The sequence below is a fragment of the Centrocercus urophasianus genome, unplaced genomic scaffold (assembly GCF_019232065.1).
Source record: "Centrocercus urophasianus isolate 14NV4802_14NV808 unplaced genomic scaffold, USGS_Curo_1.0 seq_7, whole genome shotgun sequence".
Lineage (NCBI taxonomy): Eukaryota > Metazoa > Chordata > Aves > Galliformes > Phasianidae > Centrocercus > Centrocercus urophasianus.
Window position 1 is genome coordinate 4,826,180 of NW_024885310.1, and position 27,633 is coordinate 4,853,812.

The 27,633-nt window shown below is 36.6% G+C and overlaps 1 long non-coding RNA gene across 1 annotated transcript in view; it reads left to right on the forward strand.

Annotated features, from left to right (window-relative positions):
• Window positions 1-27,633, forward strand: part of LOC122170427 — a 284,255-nt gene extending 256,622 nt beyond the window's left edge. Inside the window, exons 5-7 of the long non-coding RNA XR_006171756.1 lie at window positions 23,717-23,842; window positions 25,803-25,946; window positions 27,368-27,633. This is a non-coding gene — a long non-coding RNA (uncharacterized LOC122170427). The remainder of the gene's footprint in view (window positions 1-23,716; window positions 23,843-25,802; window positions 25,947-27,367) is intronic.

Sequence of the window (27,633 nt, forward strand, 5' to 3'; positions counted from 1 at the left end):
GTTTTTAACTTCCCAGCTTTCTTCTAAAACATCAAAATAAAACACTGAATCTTATGCTTTCTGCATTACTGAAAACAGGCTTTAATATTGCAAAGAAGGAGACATTATTATGTAGGCATAGTTTATGATTTAGCAAAATAATACATAGACACAGTAAAACAGGTTTATTAGCAGTCTGTCTCACACTGCATGTTGCTTGGGTTAGGGGAGTTAACAGCAAAGATGGTGTAATCTTGCAAGCTGACTAGGGAAAATTACAGAATCCCTTTTGAATAAACAACATTATAAATGCTTTTTTTTTTTCCTTGTACTTTTTTCTCTTCTTACTAAAAAGATTTAAGTTAATCAAAACCTTGGAGATTAAATAATTAAAACTGTAGATAACCACAATTTTTTATTGTTAATTAGTCAGAGAGAGGTGCCATTTTCATAGGATGCAGAGTCCCTAAATTTAGCTGTGGAATATTACATTGATCACACAAAAACATCATTGATTCTCTGGGGAAAGGTTGGACGTCAGTATGTGCGTTTTGGCTCAGACCACCTTTCACCTATTAAAGGGGGTTCCAGGAGATTTTTATCCTTGCTGCACATAGCAACAAAGTGTGATTTGCCATTCTTAACCCTTTTAACATTTCCAGCATCTTACAGCATGATGATTCACAGTTACTCGGTTACAATGCAGGGCATGAAAGCAAGGTACCTGAAATCTTTATATCAAAAGTGCTGCATTTTTATCCTCTGCTGCTGCTGGCTTTTTTGTTTGCTTGTTTTCTTTAATATATGGCAAACTTGTTTAAATATTAAATATGCACTGAAGCGAATACAGCATAGCTGTAAAAGCAAGAAACAAACAACGAAAAAGCCTGAAATACAACACCCTCCTACTCTGACACCAATTCTTTTCTTTAAATTTATGGTAGGGAATAAAAATCTAAAGCTAAATTCTGACAGGATGCAGAATACAGTATTTTGCTTTACCTGTTTGCTTACCAGCGATAATGACTCAGTTAAAACACTGTGCAGACTATTTTTATTGCTGTGTAGATCTTTGCCATTATTCATTAAGATGTTTCTCTGATTTTTTTTAATTATTTTTTTTCCAGCAATCACTAATTAAGTGTAACAGGCATGCATCCAGAAATTCTTGCATTTTAATCTTCATGTTTCTTAATCAGTTGATCAAATATTACACTGGATGTAGAAAAAATATGGGACATGCTTAAAATACAAATAGAATTTGTGTAGTTGTCCAGATAAGTCCAAATGTTATGTTTGCTCTTGCAAACAGGGATGTGTACACACAAATGATGAAAAAGATCCATGTGTGTACATGCGTGTAAATATTTTGTGCACATAATTGTCCATCATTTTCATAAGCATGTGTAAAACTTCGTTTTCAGAATACTTTTGACTATGTACGTAAGTCTGGCTTAAATAGAAGACCAGAAGCTAGCAATACTCAGAAACAGTGATGTATAATGAAATCTGACGGGAGGAAAATTTAAGTAAGTCAACATTCAGTACCCCTAGCTGTCACCTGCCTTGTAGCATCAGCCCTTTATAGGTCACAGAATTGTCAGGGTTGGAAGGGACTTCTGGAGATAAGAATATCTCCAGAGAAGGAGACTCCACAGCCTCTTGGGGCAGCTTGTTGCAGTGTTCATCTTCACAGTGAAGTTCTTTCTCGTGTGTGAATGAAACTTCTTGTGTTCCAATGGGTGCCCACTGGCCCTTGTCCTGTCAGTGAGCACTACTGTAAAGAGCCTGCTCCCATCCATTCGATGTTCACAAGCATTGATAAGGTCTTCTTCAGGCTGAATAGCCCCAGCTCTCAGCCTGTCCTCATGAGGGAGATACTCCAGGCCCCCAGTCATCTTTGTGGCTCTCTGCTGGATACTTTCTAGAAGTTCCCTGCCTTTCCTGATCTGCATAGGCCAGAATGGGAGACAGTATTCCAGCTGTGGAACACATACTAGATTGTCCCTTAATTCTCACCTATAAGCTCTCCGTTCATTTGTTGTACATCCTCAGGCAGAACTCACAACATTCCACTTGCTTTCTCACATAAAGAGAGCTCCACTGCCCTGTCCTGTTGGTCTGTCATTGTAAAAAGGCCACAGCCTTGACAATGTTCCAGTCTGCCTCATCGTGGCTCCATGATCACAATGAGATCATGGCCCTGTGGCCACAGACATTTCCCCATACTTTGTGCACTGGTATCTGAAGGTCCTTTAATGATGGAAGAGCTTCCCTCCTGATTCTTTCATTGCTGATGGGATATTCCTGGCAGCTGAAGTGCCTAATAGTTTACCTGCTTGAAAATGGATTGCATGATTTTGCAGAGTCAAGGAGGATCTGGTAGTTCAAATAAGCTTTCAGCAAGGATCTAAACATCCTGCTGCTTAGCTAAAGCAGTGTTTTGATGTTAAATGCCTCTTAATTTTCCTTCATTCTTCTCTATCTGAACAAGCATCTACAGCAACTCTGTACTATTTCTTGTGGAGGGGGGGGAAAAGAGCAAAAATTGTCAGTTGAGAGAAAAATTTATTTTTCCAGAAATCAGTATTATAAGCCCAGTGTTATATTTCAGAATTGTGAATCCAGCCACAGTTTTGTCTCAGCTTTGTTCCTTGCAATGTGATTTAGCTGGGCTTAGATGATTGCTTTATTTTCCAAATCTTTGGGCTCATAAAGGCTATGAAGATCACGGAGACAGATTGCTTAGGCACTGAAGAGAGAGAATGCCTTGTGTGCTATTTAGTAGCAGCTGCTCAGCCTGATTTTGTGAGACAGACAAAAAGAAAGAATGAGCGCATGCAAGAAATACTAGTAGTGGCAATACCTGCAGTTGGCAGGCAGTGGAGCTACGTCTGTGTTAGCTGCTAGATAAGTAGGAGTGGATCTGTAGAATAGAGCAGCTGGTGCCAGGGACCTGACAGTCTCATTATGCCTGTGTTGAAGCTGTTTGAGTTCAGCCTAGCTCCATTGGCTGTCCCCTGCCCCTTTGCAGCTGGAATGTGGTGTGAGCTGCTGCAGCATGTCTTCCATTGAGTTTCATCTGGACCAAATCCAGTTTATGATCAGTGAGACCACACCACAGTGTGAACTAAAGCACAGGAAATGGGACTGGTCACAGAATGAAGTTAAAAGGATTCTTCTAAGCTGTGCTGAAGCAGTAATATACCTGCATTCTTGCTCTCTGTGCAGCTGACAAAATATATTAACCTGAACACTTCAGAAAAAGCTTTTAGGAAATAAACGTTTGGAAGTGGATTACTGTTTGGCTGTTATAGTAGCTGTGAAAGTAAATGAGGACAGGAGGTTCTCTGTGTCAAGGAGCACCCTTCTGTACTGACAAGTTCCCCACACAAGTCAGAGAGGTGTGTATCTCCTGACTGTGGAATACCTTGCAGTGGTAAGGTTATACATATATTCTGATACTTGGAAATTAAGCTGCAACAATGAAATCAGTACCTTGGGAGATTGGCAAATCTTGTTCTGTCCCCTTCCCCATCCAAAGTTTCACAACACATCCCCATGCTTGCACATTTTCCTTAAGCCTTCCAGCTTTCTTCATGGTTTTTCTGTGCTTTAACTGAAGTAGCAAAAGATGTAAGAGCTTTTAGAGAGGATAAAAGCTGTGAATAAGGTTATAATCACTACAAGGGGTGTCATGTTCCTGCTTTTCTTCTGTCTCCCTATGAATACTATACATCTCTTTCCATAATGAACTCACCTATATTAAGGAAAGAGATAAGTTGAGCTGTAATAGAAAATGTGAGTCAAGATTTAGGTGCTAATGACAAAGCACTTCCCTCAATTATCAGCAGTAGTTTTACATGAACTAGAAAGCAGCTGCTTAAAGTAATATTCAATGAAAAGCAGAAAGGTAGACTAAACATTTGCTTCATAGAGTTGTTTCTATCTAGAGGTTGGACATGCATCCATTACACATGGCTGCAAAGGCTGAGCTGCCCTTTTTAAAGCACTCCATCTGCAGTATGTCAGAAACAGTCATGTCCTGCACATGCTTAAATTTTTGGCACCGAAGTTACACTTTTTAATTTCTTTTGCAGTAAATACATAGATATGTTACCTCGTGAAATGTAGAGCAGATGTTACTAAAATGCAAAGAAATTCCATTCCATTAGTGTTAATGTAGAAACCTCAATCTTTGAGGGGGGGGGGGGAATAAAAACAACAACAACAAAAAAAAAAAAACACAAAAGCACCACGAAAACAAATCAACCAACCAAACCAAAAAGCAGTTTTGCAGTGCAATCATGGTAGAACTATAAATATTTGTAGAGTCAATGTACAAGTCAACACCTTATATCAATGGATGTAGCCATGACATCTATAAGTAGAGGGTGAGCATCTTTCAAATTACTCTATAGGAACTTCTAATAGTTTTCAGAGTGAGGGATCATTATTGTATTCAGAGTTCCAGCATAACAGGCTTGACTCATCGACAGATGGCACGTCAAGTACAAGGAATTTGAAAAAGTGATGCTTAACCTCACTATAAAAAAAAAAAAAACACACCAAAAAACAACAAAATCCAAAAAACAAACAAACACATACTTTTGAGAACAGGAAAGAAGGAAAATTGCTTTCTGATCCTTGACACCACTCCGCTCAAAAAGGGTAATGAATGTTCTGATAAAACATTCTTCATTGGACAAATAAATCTAGCTCAAACTGACAGTGTTATGTAAAGGGATGTCCAAATCTGTTTAAAAATCATTTTGAAATGGAACACAATCATAAAAACTGAAAGTCCAGCAGGAAACTAGAAATAAAACTTGCCTGTGCATTCATTTTCTGTGTAGTTTCTCTTGGAAAACTTTTAAGTCTTTACATATTAATAAATAAACAAAAAATACGCATACCAAAATAACTGATAACTGATCAATTATGACTTGGCAGTTCCTGTTGTAGCAGTTTATTATAAATGGGAAAACGTGTGTTTTAATTACAAGAACTCTGTGTGTATTTTCATCCTTCCTCCTCCTCCTCTTTCCTCCCTCCCCCCAAATTTTTTCTGTTAAGAAGCTCAAACAGATGTTTGAAAGCTTTGACTTTGAGTGGCATCAGAAGCTGCTGAATGCTCTCTGCATACAAAGTCATCAGGAGTTACAAGCCCTCCCCACTAAGTCCTCACTTGTTGTATGTGCTTGAAGGGTCTCATGTGAGTTGCAGCTATAGCAGTTGGTTCTTGGCTTTGGAATTATTTCCTTGGGGAAAAAGAATCTGTCACTAAGTCACAATAATGATATGAAATATCAATCAAGATTGAGAATTTGGCACAAGTCTTCAATGTCTGTACTGAATTAGTGCTTACCTCACCTACGCATTTTGGTGCCTTGATTTCTTTTTGTCCTTCCTTATTTTCTGTATTTTGTACTTCTGGGATGGCCATCATTAGGTTAAGGATGCTCTCAGGAGAATTTTTAAAAATATATTTCAAGAAATAAAATGTAGTTTGTCATTAAACTAAATGTTATGTGAGAGGAAAAGAAGAATTCTAACCAGAATTAATGATTAGGAGATTTTCATTTGTTTGTTTTTTTAAGAACATTTTGCATCTGTTTGGTTTAGTGCTTTAGGTAACATTGATTTGTTATTTCTATCAGATACGTTATTTCCATTTCTTTTCTTGTCCTACAAAGAGCTTGTATGTTGCCTTTAGTTTGAAGACAGTTGGACTCTAGATGATCTTATAGGCTGTTTCCAACCTTGTGATTCTATGATTCTATTATGGTTTAGTGCTAGTGGTGGCAGTGGTGATGAGGAGACGGTTGGACAAGATGATCTTATAGGTTGTTTCCAACCTTGTGATTCTATGATTCTAAATTAATTTCTCCTGAGGTAAATAATATGCCTCTTTAACCAGAAATAGATTGATGTATAAAACAGTCATGTATAAAACATTCCTGGGGATGGTAGAAATGGTAGATGGTTTGAAGTTTCTAGGATGAGAGATGTTCAAAGATCAGCCTTTTCTTAATGTTTGTTACATTCAAAAGATGTCAAATGTGAGATAAACGATGCATTTCTGCTCGGCCTGTTGTTGTTTGTCAGAAAGGGATTCTTGGCTGTTACACTCATGTGAGTTAAAATTGCTGATGATCTTCACTCCTGGCTTTTAGATCAATGGGCCCGTGTGATTATAATATGTGTTGCTCCACAATTCAAAACAGCAAAGGAGGTATTTAATGTTGTTGTTAAAATAATCTGTACATATATGCAATGTAGGATTGCTAGTAATAACTCCCGCATCTGGGATTAGATGGTTCATGAGAGAAGGTCCTTCCTTAGCTTTCTAGTCATGTCCCTGTTGCATCCTAAGATTAAGTGGCTTAACTTTCTCTTTCCCCTTCCTTTTTTCATGTCTTTCACCTGTTTGGCACAGTGAGAATAGAGTTGAGTTGCTAACTGATCTCAACAGCCCCTTTGACTCTCCACCCTCTCCTCCCACTGACAGCCCAGTAATGAAGCACTGTGTGGTGGATCCTCCAGCACTCTGCTGCTTGCTTCCCTGCAGTCTTGTATGTGTTAAAGGATAAAATGTTAAAAGGGTTCTGATGTGTTATGAATTTGTTTCTTTAACTGAAATTTTAACCATGTTAATAGAAGACAGCTTAAATAACCTTTTAGCTTCTTAAAATTTCAGTGATGTATAAATAAATTATCTAGTTAAAAAAAAGAGAATCCCATCCCCTTCTGATATAACCACACCAAAGCAGTCAGCCATTGTCTTGACTGTATTGTGTTGAATGCTGTTGTAACATTTTGAAGGAGATTTTTGACTTTTAGCAAAGGTTTTAGGAAATCAGCCAACCAACCCAAAACCCCCAAAATCACACAGCCATTCACGTTGCATATCCCCAAGAAAGAGCATTCCTTCAGACCTGAGCAGTTTGGTATCTTGCATCTTGTTTACTGCTTCAGTTTAGGTAGAATGTAAGAGCTGTATCATATTGTTTTTCCAGGCTTAATTCAGTTGCTTAAAAATAAATCTCTCCTGCCATTTGAGACAGAATGGAACATCTGAAGGCTGCTGCATGGGGCTTACAGATGTGATCTACAGATGTGGGCTACCTTCTGGATTAGTAGCTAGAGGCCAGTGTAAATAACACAGACCACATCAAAAGGCTTTAGATACCTGTTAAATACATTTTACCTTTATGTTTTAAATGTGTAAAGCACCTTTTGAAGTCAAAGGGAAAGGGAGCATCAGCATTATTTAAGTACTTCACGTAAACAATTAAAACTGAGTCAGTCTGCATAGTAAGAATTGTGTATGTCAATTGTTTCCTACATTTCCCACACTTAGTAAAGTTAATGTAACTTATTGCAGTTGGAGAACAGTTTTCTTATTAACAATTTGAAGCAGCTATCTCTTTCTTGCTTTGGGAATAACATGTGAACAGACACAAATGGAAAAGAAAAGAAAAAAAAAACCCTCATATTTTGTAGAACATTTAATTCTGATATAGCTTGTCACCCCACCTCCCATAAAACACTATTTCACTGTTTGATACGATTATTTAAACAGTAATGAAAAAATGAGGTTTTGAAAATAACATCTACTTGAGAAGATAGTGTATGGATTTTTATTTAAGTATATAAAATAAAGCACGTGTGTAGGGAATTGCACATAGGAATATATCAAAGCCATTCACAGAAATGCAAGGAATTCAAGCTGTTCTAGGAAATAAAGCCTACTGTAACTAAGAAATGTGTCCATGCGCTATGAACCTCTTGTGAAGAAAATCTTACACTTGTTCCAGGTGGAATAAAAGGTTTTTTTCCAACCAGGTGTTGCCTGTGTTAAGAGCCACGTAAGTTTCAGCTCTTAATTTTTTCAGCAAATGATCTAAATGCAGCATACAAGAGCATCCATTTGGGAGATCTCCTCGACTTAGTGAAGTCTGACAGCATGAAAAAAGGCTTGGAAGTGTTTGCATTTTCTTCACACTTGCTGAGCAAACTGACAAAACATTAAGCAACACAAGTGTTAACACTATTTGTTTACTATGAAATGCTAGGTTTTGCTGCAAGAGCAGAAAATAGCTGTAGTGAAATATCACATGGTACAGCTAAAGAATCTCTTGGGAGATTTACAAAAAAAGCGAACAAGGAAAGAATCAGCAGAGGAAAGATTTGTCAGCCAGCTGCTTACTTCTAAATTTGTGATCTACAAAAGGGAACGAGAGAGTAATTGCACAAGTAAGAATTTATGCATGTCTGCTAAAATGTGCTTTAATGTCGTTGTCTAGAACATCATTGTATACAAATAGAATATGAATTATATAAATTTCAAGACCATTGCATTCCATTTCAAACAGTACCACAGCATTTTGTGGAAATAAAAAATAGAAGCAAAAATGTCTATTTTATGTAGGAGAAATAAGGAAGAACAACTTTATCCCCTTAGCTCTTTATAAGAACAGATGGTTTGAAACAAATGACTTTTTTATATATGCCAAGCCTACTTTCCCTAATATGTTAGCCACTCTCCATAAAATGTAACTTTCTGTTAATCTCTTTAATATATTTATTTCTCAGTAATCCTTAGCCATTTATTATTTTCTCACCTGTGAAGCACAGAAAAAGTAACTCTCAACTACTTTTATGCCAATTTATAAGTGGTCCAGCTGGCGACTAGGCACAAGTGGTGTTCCCCAGGGGTTGGTACTGGGGCCTGTCCTCTTCTGTATCTTCATGGATGACCTGGATGAGGGCACTGAGTTCACCCTCACTAAGTTGCAGGTTACACCAACCTGGCAGGAAGTGTCGATCTAGCTAGGGGTAGCAAGGCCCTACAAAGGGATTTGGACAGGTTCAGGCAGCAGCTGAGGGATCTGGGATTGTTAAGTCTGGAGAAGAGGAGGCTCAAGGGTGACCTTATGGCTCTGTACAGTAGCTGAAGAGAGGTTGTGGTAAGGTGAGGGTTGGCCTCTTCTCCCATTTAACGAGCAGGAAATTGTCTCAAGTTGCACCAGAAGAAATTTAGGTTGGACATGAGGAAATACTTCTACAAGAGTGTGATCAGATGCTGGAAGAGGCTCTCCAGGGAAGTGGTGGAGTCACCGACCCCGAAGGTATTCAAGAAATGTGTACATCAAAGAATCATACAATGGCTTGGGTTGGAAATGACCCCAAGAATCAAGTTCCAACCCCCTTGCCACAGGCAGGGCCACCAGCCTCCAGAAGATGCTGTATATGGTTTAGTGGGAAATTGGTGATAGGTGGTTGGTTGATAGGTGGACTGGATAGTCTTTGAGGTCTTTTCCAACCTTGGTGATACTATCATTCTGTTGTGTGTATGGTCAAGTCGGTCAGTATTTATCTGGAGACTAAGGGTTCTTGTGGAATCCCCCCCTCAGGAACTGAGGTCTCTCAGAACTCATTACTGTGTGTGTATAAATATGTGTATACACACACAAGATAAAGATTCTCTTATTGGGAAGCCATGAGATTTTTACTGGGAAGTGAAAATTACACAGATTTACAGTTGAAAATTGTGTCTTGTTTAGTTGTGTGTCTGGAGATGGATTTTGAAGCCTGGTTTTTGGGTACTGACATTTGAAAATGTTAGCCTTTGCCTAGAAATTATTCCATGATAAATCTGTTCAATTAACAGAATATTCTGTCCAAGTATCTGTCATAGCTAACAGAACGAAAAGTGAGGTAGTGTCATATATTCCAGTTATTTCCTATGTTTTCTGACTTTCTGCTTTGGTTTTCTTTGCTAGGGATCAAGGTGGGTAGGGTAATGGGTCCAGAAATTTTCCTCTGTACTTCTGACCTAATGAAGCATGGAAACATAATAAAGAGAACAGCGGGATGAAGTAGATGAACTACCAAGACCCCTTACAAATAGGGTTATTCTTAAAGATCCCATGCTCAATTATTTCAACATTTCTTCTCAATTATCAATTAATTAAATTAAAAGGAATTATGGAAATTGTTTCATCAGCATGTATGCAGGTGTAGGAACTCAATGGAAATGACTGAATATCAGAAAAAAACACTTTTTTTTTTTTTTTTTTTTTGTAGGTTGTGTGTGGTTTTGGTAATTAGCAAAGTATCTGAACCTGTGCTGGAGGAGCCTGGTGATCCATGCCTGTGGTACTCTTGACACCTTTCTAAATCACATATTAAATCACATAGTAAATGTTTGTAGCCTTCTTCTGGACTGCTTCCAGTAGTACCCTGTGTCTCTTGAACGAGGGAGCCCAGAACTCGTTCTTAGTTTTCCTCATAGACCATGCTATATGTGGAGTGATTCAAAATGCAGTTAAAATATAATTAAACAAACACAAGTATTTTGCAGTTAAGTGACAGTTTTCAATCGACAATTGCTTAATGGAGGTAAAATATGCCAGATTAATCATAGCATCACAGCATATCCTGAGTAAGAAGGGACTCACAGGTACTATGGCATCCAACTCATGAAGTTCAGTCTATATCCTGATAAATTCTTACCATTGTGGTGATCTGAAAATATTACAACTGGAGAATATACAGTCAAGACAGAAGTTGATTTTATGTTTAGATTTTTAATCTGCTTCTTTTATGAACTTTTCCAAAGTTGTTACTAAGTCATTTTATTTTGAGTGAAAAGTGGTTTCCATGTTTAATTTCTCCGTCTACAGATCACTAAGTTGATATTCTTTTTGATACGAAGTAGATTTTTTTTAATGCCTCCCATTCTTAGTTTAAAGTCTCTGTCATAGTAATAAATGAAAATTTTAATACACAGAACAATGCATTTAAAACATATGTTAATGAAAAATATTATTAAATGGTTCTTGTCATTTACAGTAATAAGAATAAAGGTGGAATAGAGTTCATACTTTTTTTTTTTGTATTACAAACTTCAGCTTTGTATCCTTGTACCAGAGTAAGCCACCAACACTCACATGTTTTTATTCTGTTGTGCAGTACAACCTTAGAAATAGAGAAAATTTAATTATGCATGTATTTCTTATGAAAATGCAGATTTCATTCTTATCTTTTGAGGCTCTGTATCTTCTGGGAAATGTCCTTTATGTTTGGTGATACATAGAAGAATGCTGTTTTTTTTTAAAACAAACAAGATTTTGCTATTCTATTTCTCCCAAACTAGAAGCCATTATTCTTCTGTTCTTTCCCAATGGGAGGTGGAAATCTAAATGGAAAGTAGACAGCAATGAAGCTCCACTGTCGGTTCATTCCTCCTACTCTCAACGCCTAAATGAGTGGGAATAGTGGAACTCAAAGACAATTGTCAGTCTTAAACTGATGAATGAGATGTTTTACTGAATCACGTCTGTCACAGCTTGGCATGTGTTTATTTAAATCCAGCTTTGATACCCTGTCTCTGTTGTAATGGAGTATCTTCGTGTCAGACTCCACCTTCCTGCCTAAACAAAGGAAATCTGCATGAGATGGGCAAAGCGAAAGGGACTGTGAAGCTAAAAACTGAACTGGAGCACAGTATTATGAAAAATCTGGACCTCTGAATCCAAACCTTTATTGTAGATGCTAATAGTGCCCAACACCATTTCATTAAAAAAAAAAATAAAAAAAAAATCTTTAAATAAATATTTTTCCTCCCACAAGGGATCTTTTCTAGATCCACACTCCTTTGATGCGTAGAAGACTTCGTTTAAACTTATTTATAGACAGCTCCTGCCTACTTGTGTTGAAGCATTCCCCTTCCATGGAGCCTTTTTCCTTCTGGTATCTTCCTAGGGAACACAATTCTTTCCTTTCTCTTCTTTTCTCTCTTCCCGAAGATTTCCTACTGTTGAGCAAAGTAAGCCAAGACCATTTTGGTCTAATCTTCCTCTTAATTATTCTGTCAATACTTCTGTATCCTTCCTCTGGTAAGGTTGTTTTTATTATTAATAGAGTGAATATTAATAAAGTGAATGGATTATTCATGTAAATAATTTTTGAAGGATTAGGCAGAAAATCAATTGCTGGTGTAGCATCAAAGTCAACGCTTACATGATACAGTCCTGTGTCATGCGTATGCAGCACGTATTATTTACTGACAAAAACTATTTTGTCTTCCTAGCTTAATGCATTAATAATTTTTCAATCATTTGCAATACTGATTTGTTTTAAGGAGATGTCACTATCAGTACTTAAAAGGAATAACTGGGGACAGGAATCATATGAGAATACTGGAAATGCTGCAGTGTATTTCCTGACTGGCCTGTCTCTGTTCCTCGTTGGACAGAAGAGTGAGAAGGAGGTACACTAAGGGTATGTCGTCCAGAGTTTGGATCTGAAGATTTGACTATAGCTTAGCACAGGTAGGCATCCTGCCGTGGGCATCATATTGAACAGTAAAGTTGGGTCCCACCCTTCTGAAATCCATGTCTTGATGCTGTTTTATTAGCATAACTTTCTTCTGCTGTTTAACCTCTTGTTAACAACTTATAAAAATATTTTCCATGTATAGAATACTAACTATAAAGCAAGCAAACAAACAAGATGACTGGAAAGGAGTAAATTAGCTGGCCAGTGAAGAAGGCACAGTAGACCATAGGAGCACAGTCTGATGCTTGAGTTGTTTTTATTTTTTTAAGCAAAAAAACCTTTCTGTGATAGAAAAGCATTAGGTTACTTTCTTGCGGAACAGAAGAACCGTGTTGATATTCTGTTTGGAAGAGGTTGTTCTGGTATAGGTATGATATTAGCATTGAACACATATTGATTTTGTGAAAATGTAGGTGCTTTGCAAGATGTCTTTGATCATAGAATCATAGAATCACCAAGGTTGGAAAAGACCTAAAAGATCACCCAGTCCAACCGTTCACCTATTCCCAATAGCTCCCACTAAACCATGTCCCTCAACACAGCATCCAGCCTTTCCTTGAACACCCCCAGGGTCGGTGACTCCACCACCTCCCTGGGCATCCATTCCAGTGCCTGACCACCCTTTCTGAACAGTAATACTTCCTAATGTCCAGCCTGAATCTCCCCTGCCGTAGCTTGAAGCCATTCCCCCTGGTCCTATCACTAATGACACGAGAGAAGAGGCCGACCCCCAGCTCACTACAACCTCCCTTCAGGAAGTTATAGATGGGACTGGCTGTCCTGCCTAGATGATCAGTTTGACTTCTAGGAAATCAGAGGTTCAGTGAAAAGTTTAGGAAAGCTTTTCTATGTCACTGAAGTTGAGTGGTGGTAATCTGCTTGCTGTGCCGTCTGGAACTCATACAAGATGATGTGGTTGCAAGGGTAAGAGTGTTTTGGGCTAGATCTTCAGGTGGTTACCTGAATAAATACATTTATTACTGTTGAAACTGTTACCATATTCAAGAGAAGTTTCCTGGGAATTTTTTGTAACCTGAGATGAGACAGAATTCTTAACTTTTATACTGTTAAGAGTCCTAGATACTAAAACAAATACATTGGGGCCTTTCTTACTTGGGGTGTTTGTGTGATGTTTTCATTCTGTCCCATTAGAAAACAAAAGCTGAGTTTCCTCCTTCTTTTTATGTTTAGTTTGGTCTTTACTCAATAAAATATAGTCATATGCAGATATGCAATTTTCAGTCTCACCTAGCTTGTGGTACTAAAGGTCAGATGTGCTGTGAAGCACTTTATTTTGCTCTCTCTATCCCATCATAAAATCTGTCTTGAAATGGTCTTACCAGCAATGTTTTCAACTGTTATTTGATATCTTGTTAGAGAATTTAGTATAATAGTTTATAGATTATTTTTCACATCTAAAATTTGTTGCCCCTAGTCGAAGCCTTCTGTATGGTTGCCCCACTGTCAGGAATCATAACTCTATTCCAGCAGAATAACATATAAATACCATTTTGTGGATTTTGTTATTCTGTCTCTCCACTTCCTCAACAAGATAGTCAAGAGGGAGATAATAATTCTAATCTACTTCAGGCTTCAGAAACCTTCTTTTCAGTGGTAGAAAGATCAGAACATTGCTGTTTTATGGAAATTTAAACATCTAGATTAATAAATGGATCCCATAAAGACAGTTTCAATTTAATTGTTTTGTTTGTTCTGAACAATGAAGAGGGCTTTACCTTCATTCTGACCTAGTATCAGAAGTAGTAAGTTAGTCTATTAATTCATTCCTTCATTTATAAGGCAAAATAATAAATACTGCTGCAAAATATTGAGAAGTCTAAAATACAGGTAGCGTGTGCCAGTTGGGAAGGTTTTTCTCTAATATGTCAAATGTGCACTTATAAATATCCTGTTTTGTGGGACCTTGATTTGCACTCATTGTAGTAGTTTGCTTCTGTGTCTCCTGTGTTGCAGCTATATTTTTGTCCTTAAATGAAATTTGGTGCCTGTTCCCTGTATGACCCTTCTAGAGATCTTTTTTCAGCAGCAACAGTCATTCTGCAGTCAGTACTATTTGTGCTGATATTTAGCAAAGAAATGTGAGCAGTATCTCCTCTGAATGCATCAGAAGTGCCTTTTTCCAAAGTACATAGAAAAATACATAAAAAGCTAACTATGTTCTCTAGCCGAAACTCTCTGATAACTAAATAGGGTCAATTTATTTACCCTTCTGTTGTAAACCAATAAGTTTTATTTGTGTGCGGCCGTGGTTTTCTTGGCTTTGCTTGTTTTTGTGGGGGCAGGGAGTTATCCTGTGCAATTCAAAAATTATTATTCATCATTTTCTACTGTATTCCATTAAATCATATTGTTGTGTGAACAGTACCATACTCGTTCAAAACAGTTGTGCATGTAAACAGCTTTACTTCCTTCAGCAGGTTTGGTAGTTTTTAATTAAACACGTAGGTAGGAGTTTTACTAGAATGTGTCACAAATCAGTACTGAATTGTAGAGCCTTTCTGAAGATTCTCTCTGTTTCTTCAGTCTTGTTTTCTTGTCTCCAAAGTTCATTCTGCTGAGAAAGTCATGGAAGTAGATGCATATCCCTTACCATGGCCGCAGTTGCTAAGAACTGATTATAGTGATTATTCAGGGTTCTGTGTGGAAATGATAATGTGAATAGGAATTCGTATCACGTATCTGACATTTATGAAGTGGTGGGTATCATTAAGAAGTATATCCAGATCACAGATCCCACCATTTACCACACATACATTTCATGCCCTGTATGGCATGGGGAACTGACAGTGTCATCCATAGTTCAGCTTTACTGACGTTTCCAGTTGCTTTATTTTAGTTCAGTCCTTAGGCTGATATTTTTAACTTGAGATGAATTGCCTGAAGCTGACATTTTTGGGGAGTTTGAGATGAAACATTTCAGCCATACCTGAGAGCAATACAGGCATAAAAGTGACTACTTTTTCTTAAAATAAAATAAAGTTATCCTGATCATTTTATTGGCATCGGCTTCATGCTTAGGAACAAAGATTAAAAATAAATGAAAAGCCTCTGAAAACTATCCTGAGCTTCCTTTTCCATAGGTTTTTGAGATCTATTCTCATGAATGAGTCTGCACAGCACTGAGGAGGTGTATTAATAAAACTCAGAAGCTGAGCTGAAGACTTTTTTCTGAAATGCAGTCGTGGATCCTCACTTCATTCAGGCAGAATAGTTCATTTCTGCTATTTGGTCAGAAATACATTTATTTTCATCCAACTGGTGCCTCGGCATGTTAGCAAGCTATGAACAAGTGACTTCCCCAAAAAAGATCTGTGAATCACAGAATAATGTTTATTACTTATGGAACATCATAGAATTCTCTGGGTGAACCAGTAAATGTGAGTTGACATTTTTTGCCTCTATATTGTATAAAGTTCTACACTGTATACCTGTTTTTTTGTTTGTTTGTTTGTTTTTTAATTTAATGATTTTGCAGCATTCTTTCCCATAAATAACAATCGTCTACCAGTCTTCAGCTGAGGCATACAGTGCCATAGAAAGATTTCTGCAGTTTTAGCAATGTCCATTGCAGTAAGAAGCACACCTGCTGCTTCACAATTAGAAGAAATAGTTCAACTGTTTTGATTTCTTCAGAACATACAGCCATCTCTAGGGAATGCAGCAACTGATTAAGATTAGTAGATCATTAAGGAAAAAAAAAGACTGCATAAAAAAAATAGCAACAATAAACTTAAATATTTTGAATATATATAGAAGAATAAATGATGATATAATTATTGGCATAAGTAAGATACATTGAGGGTTTTCTCCAGAAATAGAAGACTGTTTAGTTTTCTATAACTTTTTGTTGAAAAAATGTCTTATTTTTACAATGGGAAGAAGACAAAACTGTTCAACATTTGTCATTTCATTTCTCCTTGATCTACTTATCTTAAGGACAAAGGAGTTGCAAGAATTGCAGTGTTCTGATAGCAAAGACAACACACAAAGAAAGGTATTACACACACACACACACACACGAGTGAACTAAAGAGGATAAAGGCCTTTTTCCTCGATCTTGACCCTGAATAGTCTTTTGTACAGTGCTGTGGGTGTTTGTGGAATTTTATTTCATTATTTTATATATTTTTAAGGCTGGAGAGTGAGAACATTTGTGTGCTGACCTGAACAAATGTGTAGAAAAAGCCTTGTGCTGAGAGGTATTATGGATAAGTTCGGTTTGTGAAATGTCAGTGTGGGTGGATGTGAGATGATTGAAAGGAGGTATGTCATGAATTCTTTATAAAGACAAACATACCCCAAGCTCCATAACATTTGTGAGAATTGTTCATAGATGGTATGAATAATTGTCTTTGGAATTGGAGCTGTGGTATGTCCTATTGTTGTAGCTCTGCAAACTCAGAGAGAAATCAATGCTCCCTGATTCTTTTTGAGTATTTTATTTGTTAAGGATTGGCATGTTGCTTTGCTTCAAAGTTCTACTAGGTCCCCGATGTAACAAAAAGGAAATATTACTAAATTTGCATAATGAAATTCCAGTTGAAAGGTTATTTTAACAGAAAGAGAGCCCTAATGAAATATCAGAAGGAGTAAAATGAAAGAATCTGTTTTTCTAAAACTATTGTCAAGAAAACAAAAAGATTCTGCGCAGGGAAAAGGCTTTCCATTAAACAGGTATGACAGAGAAGCAACCTGGCCTTCCTGGCACATTGAAAGTGCAGCACAGAGTAAATGACAGAGGTGAGTTGCCTTCTACGTTTCTTCTGATATAACCTCTGCTCAGCGTAACTATTTTCATCCTTGGTGTAGCTCTAAGAGAGTTGGTGCGAAGCTGTAACAGTCAGCAGAGTATGATCATTTGGGGAAAGAAATACAGAGAAATTCTGCCTCTGGAATGGTGACCCTTTTAGCAGATGTTCTTTTTTGACAGGTAGAATGTGATGGATATTCCTGTAAGTTTTTAAAAGCATAACCGCCTCCTGTTTTTCAGTCCTTGTTAGGCTGGCAATGTGTAGATTAAACATTGTAATGTGTAAAGTGTAGATGCAATATGTAGATTACAGTTATGTAGACTGCACAGGTCAGTTAGGAGCTATGTTTTTTCAGTGAAAAAAGAAAAAGAGGATTGTAACTTTCCTGTCCTTAGGAGGGGAAGTCAGACACCTCTGATAATTTCTGGATAGAAATATCTCTGAAGCTTTGAAAAGAAATCAGTAGACGCTGCATTTCTAACCTGCTGAGTGATGAAGATGGAATTATTCCATCTATGAGTACATCTGTATTGCCATCAAGCAGACTGCTTTGTATCTGCATTGCTTGGGGGTATCCTTTAAAATGAAAGTTAGGATGAGTAAAATGCTTGAATTTACTCCCTGGTTCTCCTCTATATAGCAGAGTAGATACAGCCTGCAGAAAAACAGATACCACAAATTGTGTATGGGGCAAGTGGTCCAGCAAAATGAATTTCCATTTATTTGAGCTGATTTCCTGGGAAATGAGCTATTGAAGCTTTAAGGTTAGGGGCAAGACAGACTTTTTTTTTCCTCTTCTTTTAAGGCCTCAAAATATTCTGAAAATTCTTGCAGTTACAATTCTGAAAACTGAAGATATATTGAATGCATATATATTTTTAAAATTTCAGGAAAAACTGACTTTTGCAGATGTAAAATAATTTCTGGGCTGACTTTTAAGTAAGTGGTAACCGGGAGCAATATCTGTGCTATTGAGTTAATTTTCAGTTATCATGAAGTACTGCATATTTTTGTCAGCTTGGCATCACTATGGAAATATGACTTTCAGAAGGAACCAAAAATACTTGCTCTTTTAGTGAGTAACAATTTGAAACATAACTATATATATAGGACAAACAGCTTTTTAAAAAAAGTCCTCATATACATCACTTAGGAGATAGTATATGCCAAGAAGGAGATCAGAATTAATTTTCAATTTACTAGCTTTGGGATCAGTTAAGGACCTGTGTTAAATCACAGCATGACCTGGGTTGCAAAGGAGCACAATGCTCATCCAGTTCCAACCCCCTGCCGTGTGCAGGTCACCAACCAGCAGCCCAGGCTGCCCAGAGCCACATCCAGCCTGGCCTTGAATGCCTGCAGGGATGGGGCATCCACAGCCTCCTTGGGCAACCTGTGCCAGTGCCTCATCACCCTCTGAAAAGTCTGAAAAACTTCCTCCTCACATCCAACCTAAACCTCCCCTGTCTCACTTTCAGACCATTCCCCCTTATCCTATCACTATCCACCCTCATAAATAGCTGTTCCCCCTGCTGTTTACATGCTCCCTTCAAGTACTGAAAGGCTGCAATGAGGTTTCCTTGGAGCCTTCTCTTTTCTAAGCTAAACAATCCTTTCCTTATAGGAGAGGACTCAGATTTGTTCCACCATTACAGTGGGACAGAAACCTCTCCCCACACCCTCATCTAGAGGCTCATGGTCCTGGCAGACATGGGAAGCCTGACCACTTGTGAAGACTGAGGCAAAGAACTCATTGAGCACCTCAGATTTTCTATGTCTGAGGAAGCCAGCTCCCCATTACCTTCCATCGGGGGAACACTTTCCTTGATCCATCTCCTCCTGCCTACCTACCTCTAGAACCTTATCTTTCACATCACTTGCCAAGTTCAGCTCTATTTCTGCCTTGGCTTTCCTAATCCTATCTCTACACACACAGACAACAGCCCTGTATTCCTCCCAGGCTGCACAACCCTGCTTCCACTTTCTGTGCATTTCCCTCGGTTTAAGCTGCAGATTCCTGCACATCCATGTTTTTAACAGTTAGCGGTATGTTTGTGGTTTTCTTTTTTTGTTGGTTGTTTTCTGTTATTACTGCTGCTTTTGTTTGTTTGTTTTCAAAGGCAAAATATGCCAGTGTAAAGTATAACATATTAAAGCAGTATGCAGAAGCATGATAGAGGTCCTCATAAGATAGTTTAGGAGTGATTAGGATGGATAAATGGTTTTCTTGGATGGGCTTCTGGGTTCAGCTTTTTAGCATTGTTTGTTTAAACCCTTCATGTTTCTATAGAAACTTTTCACCTGAGACTTTAAATAGAGGCTCTGCATGTACCCAGAAAGTAAGGTTCTCTGTTGTCTTTGGTTACAAGGTCCTTTTTGACCCGAAGTCTGGTAATGCTGAAAAGATCAGAGTTACTCTGAAAGGAAAAATGATATAGAGATAACATATAGATGTAGTATTTATCTGTCTTTGATCTTGGTTTATTCTTAGCTTATCTCATTCTCTGTGTAAATAAACTGTCTAAAGCATATACTGCTCCCAAAACTTCGTGTGCTGCGTCTACTAGCACAAGAAGATTGTTTTCTTTGCTATTTCTTCAGGGAAAAAAAATCTAGCTCTTTTAGTTCTGAATGTTCTTGAATTTATTCTATCATGAAGTCATGATAATTGGTAGAATTATGATCAGACACCATAAGGCAAATTCTACCATTATCTGTCAAGATAATACTCCAGTGAAAATATCCGCTTGTGCCAGCTATAGGCAGTTTATCTCTTCAAAATAATTCTGCATCTGTTCTAAGATGTATTCTGTGCTGCATTTTGGATGGAACTAGCTGGGCTAAGCTGTACTGCACAACCCAACTGTGTGCAATGGTTGGCCCAATTCAAAAAACCTCTTTCTTCAAAATAAAAATGAAAGTACCAAGCCATGGCTCTTTGATCCCAGTTAGTTTTTCCCTAAGTCTTCCTATCCAAGTTAGTACAGTCAGCTCCAGCTTAGAAAATATTTTGGCTCAAACATTCCACAATTCTTTTTATTTGTGCATTTTCCTCTTGGATTGTTATTTGCTTGGATTGTCCATTGTTCAACAGCTGAAAAGGTGTTTCTTTGTTTGTTTGTTTCTCTTGATATGCTGACTTAAATTAACATGTAAAAAAAATTAGAAGTATTTTTCTTCTGAACAAGTACTTTCAAGTTTCACTTAAAAAAATAAACAATTTATATTCAAATGTGATTAGCTATGGTCTTATACTAAGGCACTGTACTAAGTTTTGGATCTACTGTGATCTACTGTGTTGTCTTGATTTTATTTTATTTTTTTAAGTATTAGCTTTTTAGCAGGCAGTAAACTGTTTGTTTTCCTGTTATTTGCTACAGAACAGTGAAATGATGTTTTGCTGGTTTTTTTTTTTTCCTGGGTGTAAGTCCCATGCCTACTTGCTTGATGTGTAAAATTCACAATTACGTTCAGCAGAGAGGGAATTAAAGGAATATTATGCTATTAGATGCCCTGTAAAGTAGTCCTGAGTTCCTCTTCACTTTGGTTTTGCTCTTTATTGTGTGTCTGTCGTACTTGGAGTTGGAAATCTCACGTAGTGCTATAAGGTAAGACTAATACAGGTTGTAGTGTTGGTGAAATTGGCCAGACCAGCTACCTTGCTAAATAAGGACATCAGTTACTTCCTATGAATGCACAAGTGGCAGAATAGCTAAATCATGCATTAGTCACATAAGAAGTTGTATATACGAAATTGAGTTTGGTAAAAGAGGGTGAAAATGATTAAAATCTATTTAGGGATAAAGATTCAAATGTAAAACATCAGATGTTAAGCAACTGAAATTTTAAAATATCACAGATGATACAATTATGGAGCCTATTAATGAAACCATTCCACCTTCCACAGATTTATAATTTGTTGTTTTTTAGACCAGACCTGATTAATTAAACCACTAAATAATGGAGGATATTGTCTTTAATATGACATGGTAATGTCTCTCTAATACATGTAGTATTAAAGGACAAGAAAATAATTTAAAAAAATATTTTGTGAGTGGGTTTTTGATTTTTGGTGGTGTTTTCTTCCTTTAGGAAAAACCTGATTGTCAAAATATTTAATAGCTGTATATTGAAACAACTAATAGACCTAAACACCAGGATTTTCAAAGCCTAATTGCTTGGGCAGTCTTATGTAGGTCTTTGCATATGCTTCTTAGCTCAAAGATTCATGAAAGTACAAATCTTTCAAACCCTGGCTGTTTAGCTCATTATCATTCAAAGACAAGGTTGTATCTTCTTAAAAATACAGACAAACTGTAGGTGAAAGGGCAGCAACAACATCAAAGAAAGGTGAGAGCTAGTTTGGACGAAGGTTCAACAGCATGTTGTGAGGTAGGATAGAGGGGTATATAGCAGTCTATTGAATTATACTAGTTTGGGTGTATTTTCAGCTCTGTAAGTTAGATGTTTCTATTACTAAATGAATGCACTTCTGTAGATATACTTGAGCAATATTTTGTAATATTTTGTGTGACAAACTTCTTATTCATTCTTGAATAAGATTCTCTTGTTCTTTGTGTAAGCTGGGTACTGATCCGGTTAAAAGATGTGTGTGTGCTGAGATGACATGAAATACAGCAATCCCAGAACTATGCATAAACTCTCTCTTGCATGTGATTTATCTTCTTTCTTGCAACCTGAGTACCTAAACTGTGAAAATATGGCCCATGTTTTTAAAAAGTTTATCATCTTTCACCGGAAAGCTCTGGGTAAGCATTTCTGGTATTGTCTTAGTTTAATAGTATAATAAGCACTTCCCAGTAAGTTTTCTTTAGCCAACTAAGTCCTACCTGGCATGTTTTAGATGAATCCACTGAAGTAGATTTGATGTTCAGGATTTAAGAAGAAAAAAAAAATCCATGTTGATTACTCTCTATTTGAGCTCAGTAGTACTATCTTGTATGTTGTTTTCTTGTTATTATCTTTACACATTCTTATTTAACACTAGTAGAATGCTGCCTGTGTAAATATTCAGAATTTGGTTGAAAGTAACACAGTGAAAATCTCCAGTAAATTATTGTTTTGTATTTGACCTTCAGGATACCTTTTTGCAGTACCTGGAAAATGTGGCAAGCTTTGGAAAAGCATTTGCTGCCTTTAGAATGCTGTTTGTCTGTGAGTGAGAAGCCCACCTAGGCTCTGAGAGTTGTTCATTTGCAGTGCCTTATCTGCAAATGTTATGTTTCTAGTGAACTATAATTAAGTTGTGAAGCAGTTATTGCAGAATCGGGGTATGTTATATGAGATCCAGACAAATACAAGCTATCTAGACCTAATATAGCTTGTCACAAAGAGTTCTGCAAATGAAAAATCTTAGGACTTGAAGGAAAATTGTCATTACTGTTCTCTCCACATAGTCACATTCTAAGGCTTCCGGCATCTTTTATGGCACAGATCAACTTTCTGCATTCACTAGAGACAGTAGATACACTATGACTTGAATCATTGTATGTTCTTAACTAAAAATGGTGTTGACAGTTCATCTAAGGATGAGACGAATGAAAACTTTTTAACTAAGATGGCTTTGCAGTTTGAGTGTTTTTCCTTTTGCTATTGTTTTTTTGCTGTTGTTTATTTGATATCTACTGGTATTTATTGAGGTGATTCAGAGTTATGCTTTATTTATTACTGATTGCCTTTGGTATGTAAAGCTGAGCAATTCATGGAAAGAATAATCTTGTCACTGTGACCTTAACGTTTCTGTCTACTAGGGTAAGGAGAACTTGCAGTCAGCAGATATTTTCTATTAGCTATGTCTTATTTGAACTGACTTTAACAATAAGAAGTTGGTTCTTTCAAAGCACTGGTTAAATTGTAATAAGCTTCAATATTAGCAGTATTTTGAGGTAATTATTTTTAAAAATAAGTATAGAGCAGGACCAAGCATTGAAGCTGTACCATATATTCATCTTTAGAGTGACTTTAATTCCAAACCATACCCATAAACTAAAAACTCATGTAAAATACCTACTGCAAATTAGGTTATTTTGTAAACATGCTCTTGTATGTCCAGTGGCAAATTCCATGATGGAAATCATATAGAATTACTGCAGTTCAATGAAAAATATCATAAAAATAAATACATATTACTTCAGTGGATGAGAGCTCAGGCAAACTGTGTAATATTTAAAACTTGCATATCCAGCTACATTATAATGAGCCATGCTTTTAATCAGATTAATGAGTCTACGGTTTAGCACTGTTCATGACTCACAATAGTCTTCCCCTACGGCACAAGTTCCTAACAACCCTTCATGTATCATTCATTAAACACAGACTTTGTAATAGTATGTACAGCATAAGGACGTACAGGACAAGTGATTTTAGGAACAGTGACTATAAACAACTGTGGTAATCCCTCTCTTCTATATCCAGCTCTTCCAAAAAACCCAAATCAGTTCTGTATATTCACTCATTTTATGAATGTTGCTAAGATCAAGAATTTTAGAGGGATTTCTGTGAAACAGAAGTCACACAAGATCACACTCTTTTGAAACATGATGATTTTGGAAAGATTAATATATGACTTTTCTCTCCTCTTCAATTAACGTTGACAGAAATGAGCAAAGCCATCAGAAATCTGAGACAGTGTCTGCCCCAAGTCAACTTACATGAATGAAACCTGAACTGAAATAAATGTTAACAATGAGATCATCAATAGGAATCATGCTTCTCCAGGAAGGGTAAGTAACTATATTTGCAGAAAGAATTATTTGTGTTGTGTTCAGATTTATTTAATTTTTTTTTTGTCATCATCTGTTCTCTCCTGCTTCTGATATTTTAATTACTATCACAGCCATATTGACTCCTACAAGGACAGGTTTACATGGAAGGCTTTCTACTCAATGGAGAACAATATTTGAAAGGCAGTTATTCCAAATGAAAGGTACAACGTTTCCTTTGAAAATGGCACTCAAGCACGGTGCTCAGAACAGAAAAAGTTGAGTTCAATTAATTAGGAACTAAGGAATTATGTCATGCTATGAATAGCAAATAAGTTTACACAAAGTATTATCAGTGAGTCAAACAGAATAGCTTTCCACTTCCCAATGCTTCAAAAATTCCCAATTCTAGAATACTTTGAAATAATCTTTTTAATTTCTGATCATTGCCAGAGTTTCAAATATGTAATAACTTAAGAGGAAGAATAATTAAGAAATATCCCAAGCTACTAATATTTGAGCTCCATCAATGTCAGCTTTAGAAGAGTAGAATTGCATCTGTTGAAGTTTCAGTCAAAGATGTTTTTTTCCTGACAAAACAATCCAGTAATTCCTACTCCAAATCTAATACAAATCTTATAAAGCAAAAACCAATCAAACAAAATAAATTTAAGGAAATGTAAGATAACGTGTTGTTGTTTTTATAAATTGACACAATTCTAGTAGTATGGGCTTCTAGAATAAGATAAGGAGCTGAGCAACCATTTTTAAAGCTGAGAAGAGGTCTATGTTGTTACTCAACAGAGTGCTCAAAATCAAACCATTTTGTGTTAGTATTACTCCAATAAACAGGCTTGTGACTGAATTTAAATTAATACAAACTTTTTCAGCATCAAAAAAAGTTTGCATCCCATAAAGTTTGTCTGGGCCCATAGTTAAATCATTCTGGAAGATGTCATTGAGATATCATCAATTTCGTGTGTTTCATTTGTCAGCCTAATTCTGTTTCTTTTCTAAGTTAGCAAGAATACATACAGCAATGTCTTTGAAAATATCACTTTGCTTTCAGATACTCCGACAAACTGTATTTGATATCACTTCTGACACTTGATATACTGCCTCCAAAAGGCAGTGCTCATGGAAATAGTAAGCGGCACTTAGAACTTTGCAACATTATTCTCAAAAGTACTGACTGACTCATGTTCATCTGAAATAGTTTGCAGCTCTAGGGAAAATTAAGGAATGTACTGCATTGTTGTAAAGAAATCTCCCAACAATGTTAATGTTCAGGCAAAGACAGCTGTGTTTCTTATAGATTACAGACATACACACTTCTGTGTAGGGGCAGATTAAACATTGATCTGCAACATGTCACGGGTCTTCAGAAGTATTCGATTATGAAAATCTATTTCAATTAAATTTCTTTATGTAAACATTGTGGCAAAATGTAGAAGAATATAAAAGAATAGTAGATTTTTTTTTAAGGTGTTCTACAATGCGCACTCCTTTCAATAGCTTCAAGTATGAAATATTATGCTATGGTTTTAACAGTCTTTAAATGATATTAAAATTATGTTTGTATATATATATATTTTTCTTAGTCAAAACTTAAATAGAATACTTGACCATACTAAATAGCATTTAATTTTGAAAGAAATTTTCTTAAATTGGGAATACCCCATTCTTGTGGGTAATATGAGAATGCAGTTCTATTTGTTATTTTGTGGTGTTTGACTTTTTTGCTCTGGCAAAGTACTCTCATTTTGCATATGTTCTGTGCATTGGGCAGAATGTGAGAGTCTAGATTCTTAATTGGATGTCCAGCTGCTCTATCATAGAATGTTTTCTTCATTTCATTTCAGCAGAATTTGTCTGAGCTTGCATTTGTCATTCTTAAACCAAATTAGGTGTATTCACAAGCTAAAGATTAGACTTTGTGTTCTGTGTGCCTGTTATTACTATTTATTTTTTCTCTTCCTAGCAAGCTACCTTTCTTACCGTGGGAATGCTCCATAAGTATTTGCATCAACAACAATACATGCTTTAGAGACCTGGAGAAATAATTACTGCAGTGTGGTATTTTGACTTCTGCTTCTGTGAAGATCTAACTGAATGTCTCAAGGAGGTGAGTTTTATGGACTATGGCTAAAGGAGGTAGGATTCCTGAAATTACTTACAGTAATTACTTATAAGTCTTACAGTACAAGTACGTTTAAACAGTATGTACTGTTGTATGTACTGATGTAATTCCAGGGCAGTCAATTGAATAATTTATCCTAGGGAAAAATAAGACAGCAATTGTTTCCAGCTCCTCATTCTGGATACTCCTGTCATAGTCACTAAACTGAGATTTGTGGTTACAGTGATGGAGGGAAAAAAGAAATGAAAAAAAAAAAAAGTACTGTACTTTCAAGGGTCAAATTTCTGTTGATGTCACTGAAAAAAGAACAGTTTCATTCACAGGAAGACTATAAGATTTTTTCCTCTAGGTGATAGGTAAATATGGGGTGCTCCAAAAGTACTGCCTCCTATTTTGTTATGTTGTCCCATGACATCAAACATGGGTACTGGTGGTATGGCATTAGGGGTTGAACCTTCCCACCAATATTCTATTACTTTTTGTTGTCGTGAGACAGATTGCAGCTGAAAAATTGCTCTATCAAATAGTGTTATTATGCTCTTTATTGTGCATAGTTTCCATGGAAATAAATAGAAAGCATTATTTTTGGAGCATCCTTCGTCGATTCTTCTGTTTTGGTTCTGGACATCCTTATTTTTTGCATGATATCTGCATCTGTTAGAATCCAAAGAAACCACAGAATCACCATGGTTGGAAAAGACCTCCAAGAACATTCAGTCCAACCATCCACTTACCAACCATATTTCCCCACTGAACCACGTCCCTTACATCTAAACATGGGATGGTAGCCTCATATGGAAGGGACTCCTCTGTTTTATCTCTGTTTTATATATTGCCTCTCTGTCAATGTCACCTTCAAGGAAAATAACAATTACTTTCTTATCCCAAATTCCAATTACAAAATGTAATGACTGTAGGTGGATAACAATGGCTAAACAGGGACCAACATACAACACAGAGGAAACGATCATTTGAAATGAGAAATTAGTCTTCTGCTGTGAGGAAGATAAGTCATTCTTTCTATATTTAAAATAGGAACTTCTGAGAACTTCATCTTTGCTTTCCTATAGCAAAGAAGAAAAATACATGGAAATTTCAGTCCACTTATATTTTCTATGTATGTTTCTGAGCAAAAAAAAAAAAAAAAAAAAAAATTGAATGTAAACTACTGAGTCTCACACCACTGTCTTGGTATGTTGTGGTTATGGCATGTGGTTTATTTATTTATTTATTTATTTCTGAAAATGATGTAAAATTCTTGATATTCTTCCTATTTTGTTCTGAATAATCTTTTCTGAATGGAACTTTGTCTCCTAATTCAAGTGCCACTAAAATAAAGGTTAACCTCACTGACTGTATATAACTTCAGTGGAAAAGTTTTTGTAAATTATCTTGTTGTTTCACAGGCCTTGGAGAGTGCTGTTGTGGATAGCAATGAGGGTGACTCATCTGGCTATAGAGCTGGAAATGGAAATGTAATATTAAAGAAAATAAATAACAAGACTGAAAAGAGAATTAAATGAGGAAATGAGGCGTGAATGCGTGAGACAGAGGTTAGTCTACTGCATGTAAGTAGATATCGCCTAATTATTTGGGAAGCAGAACTTAGTAAGGGAACTGTAGGATTATGAGTGAACTAGAGCACTCTAGGATATGCCTAGCAATTTCTTTA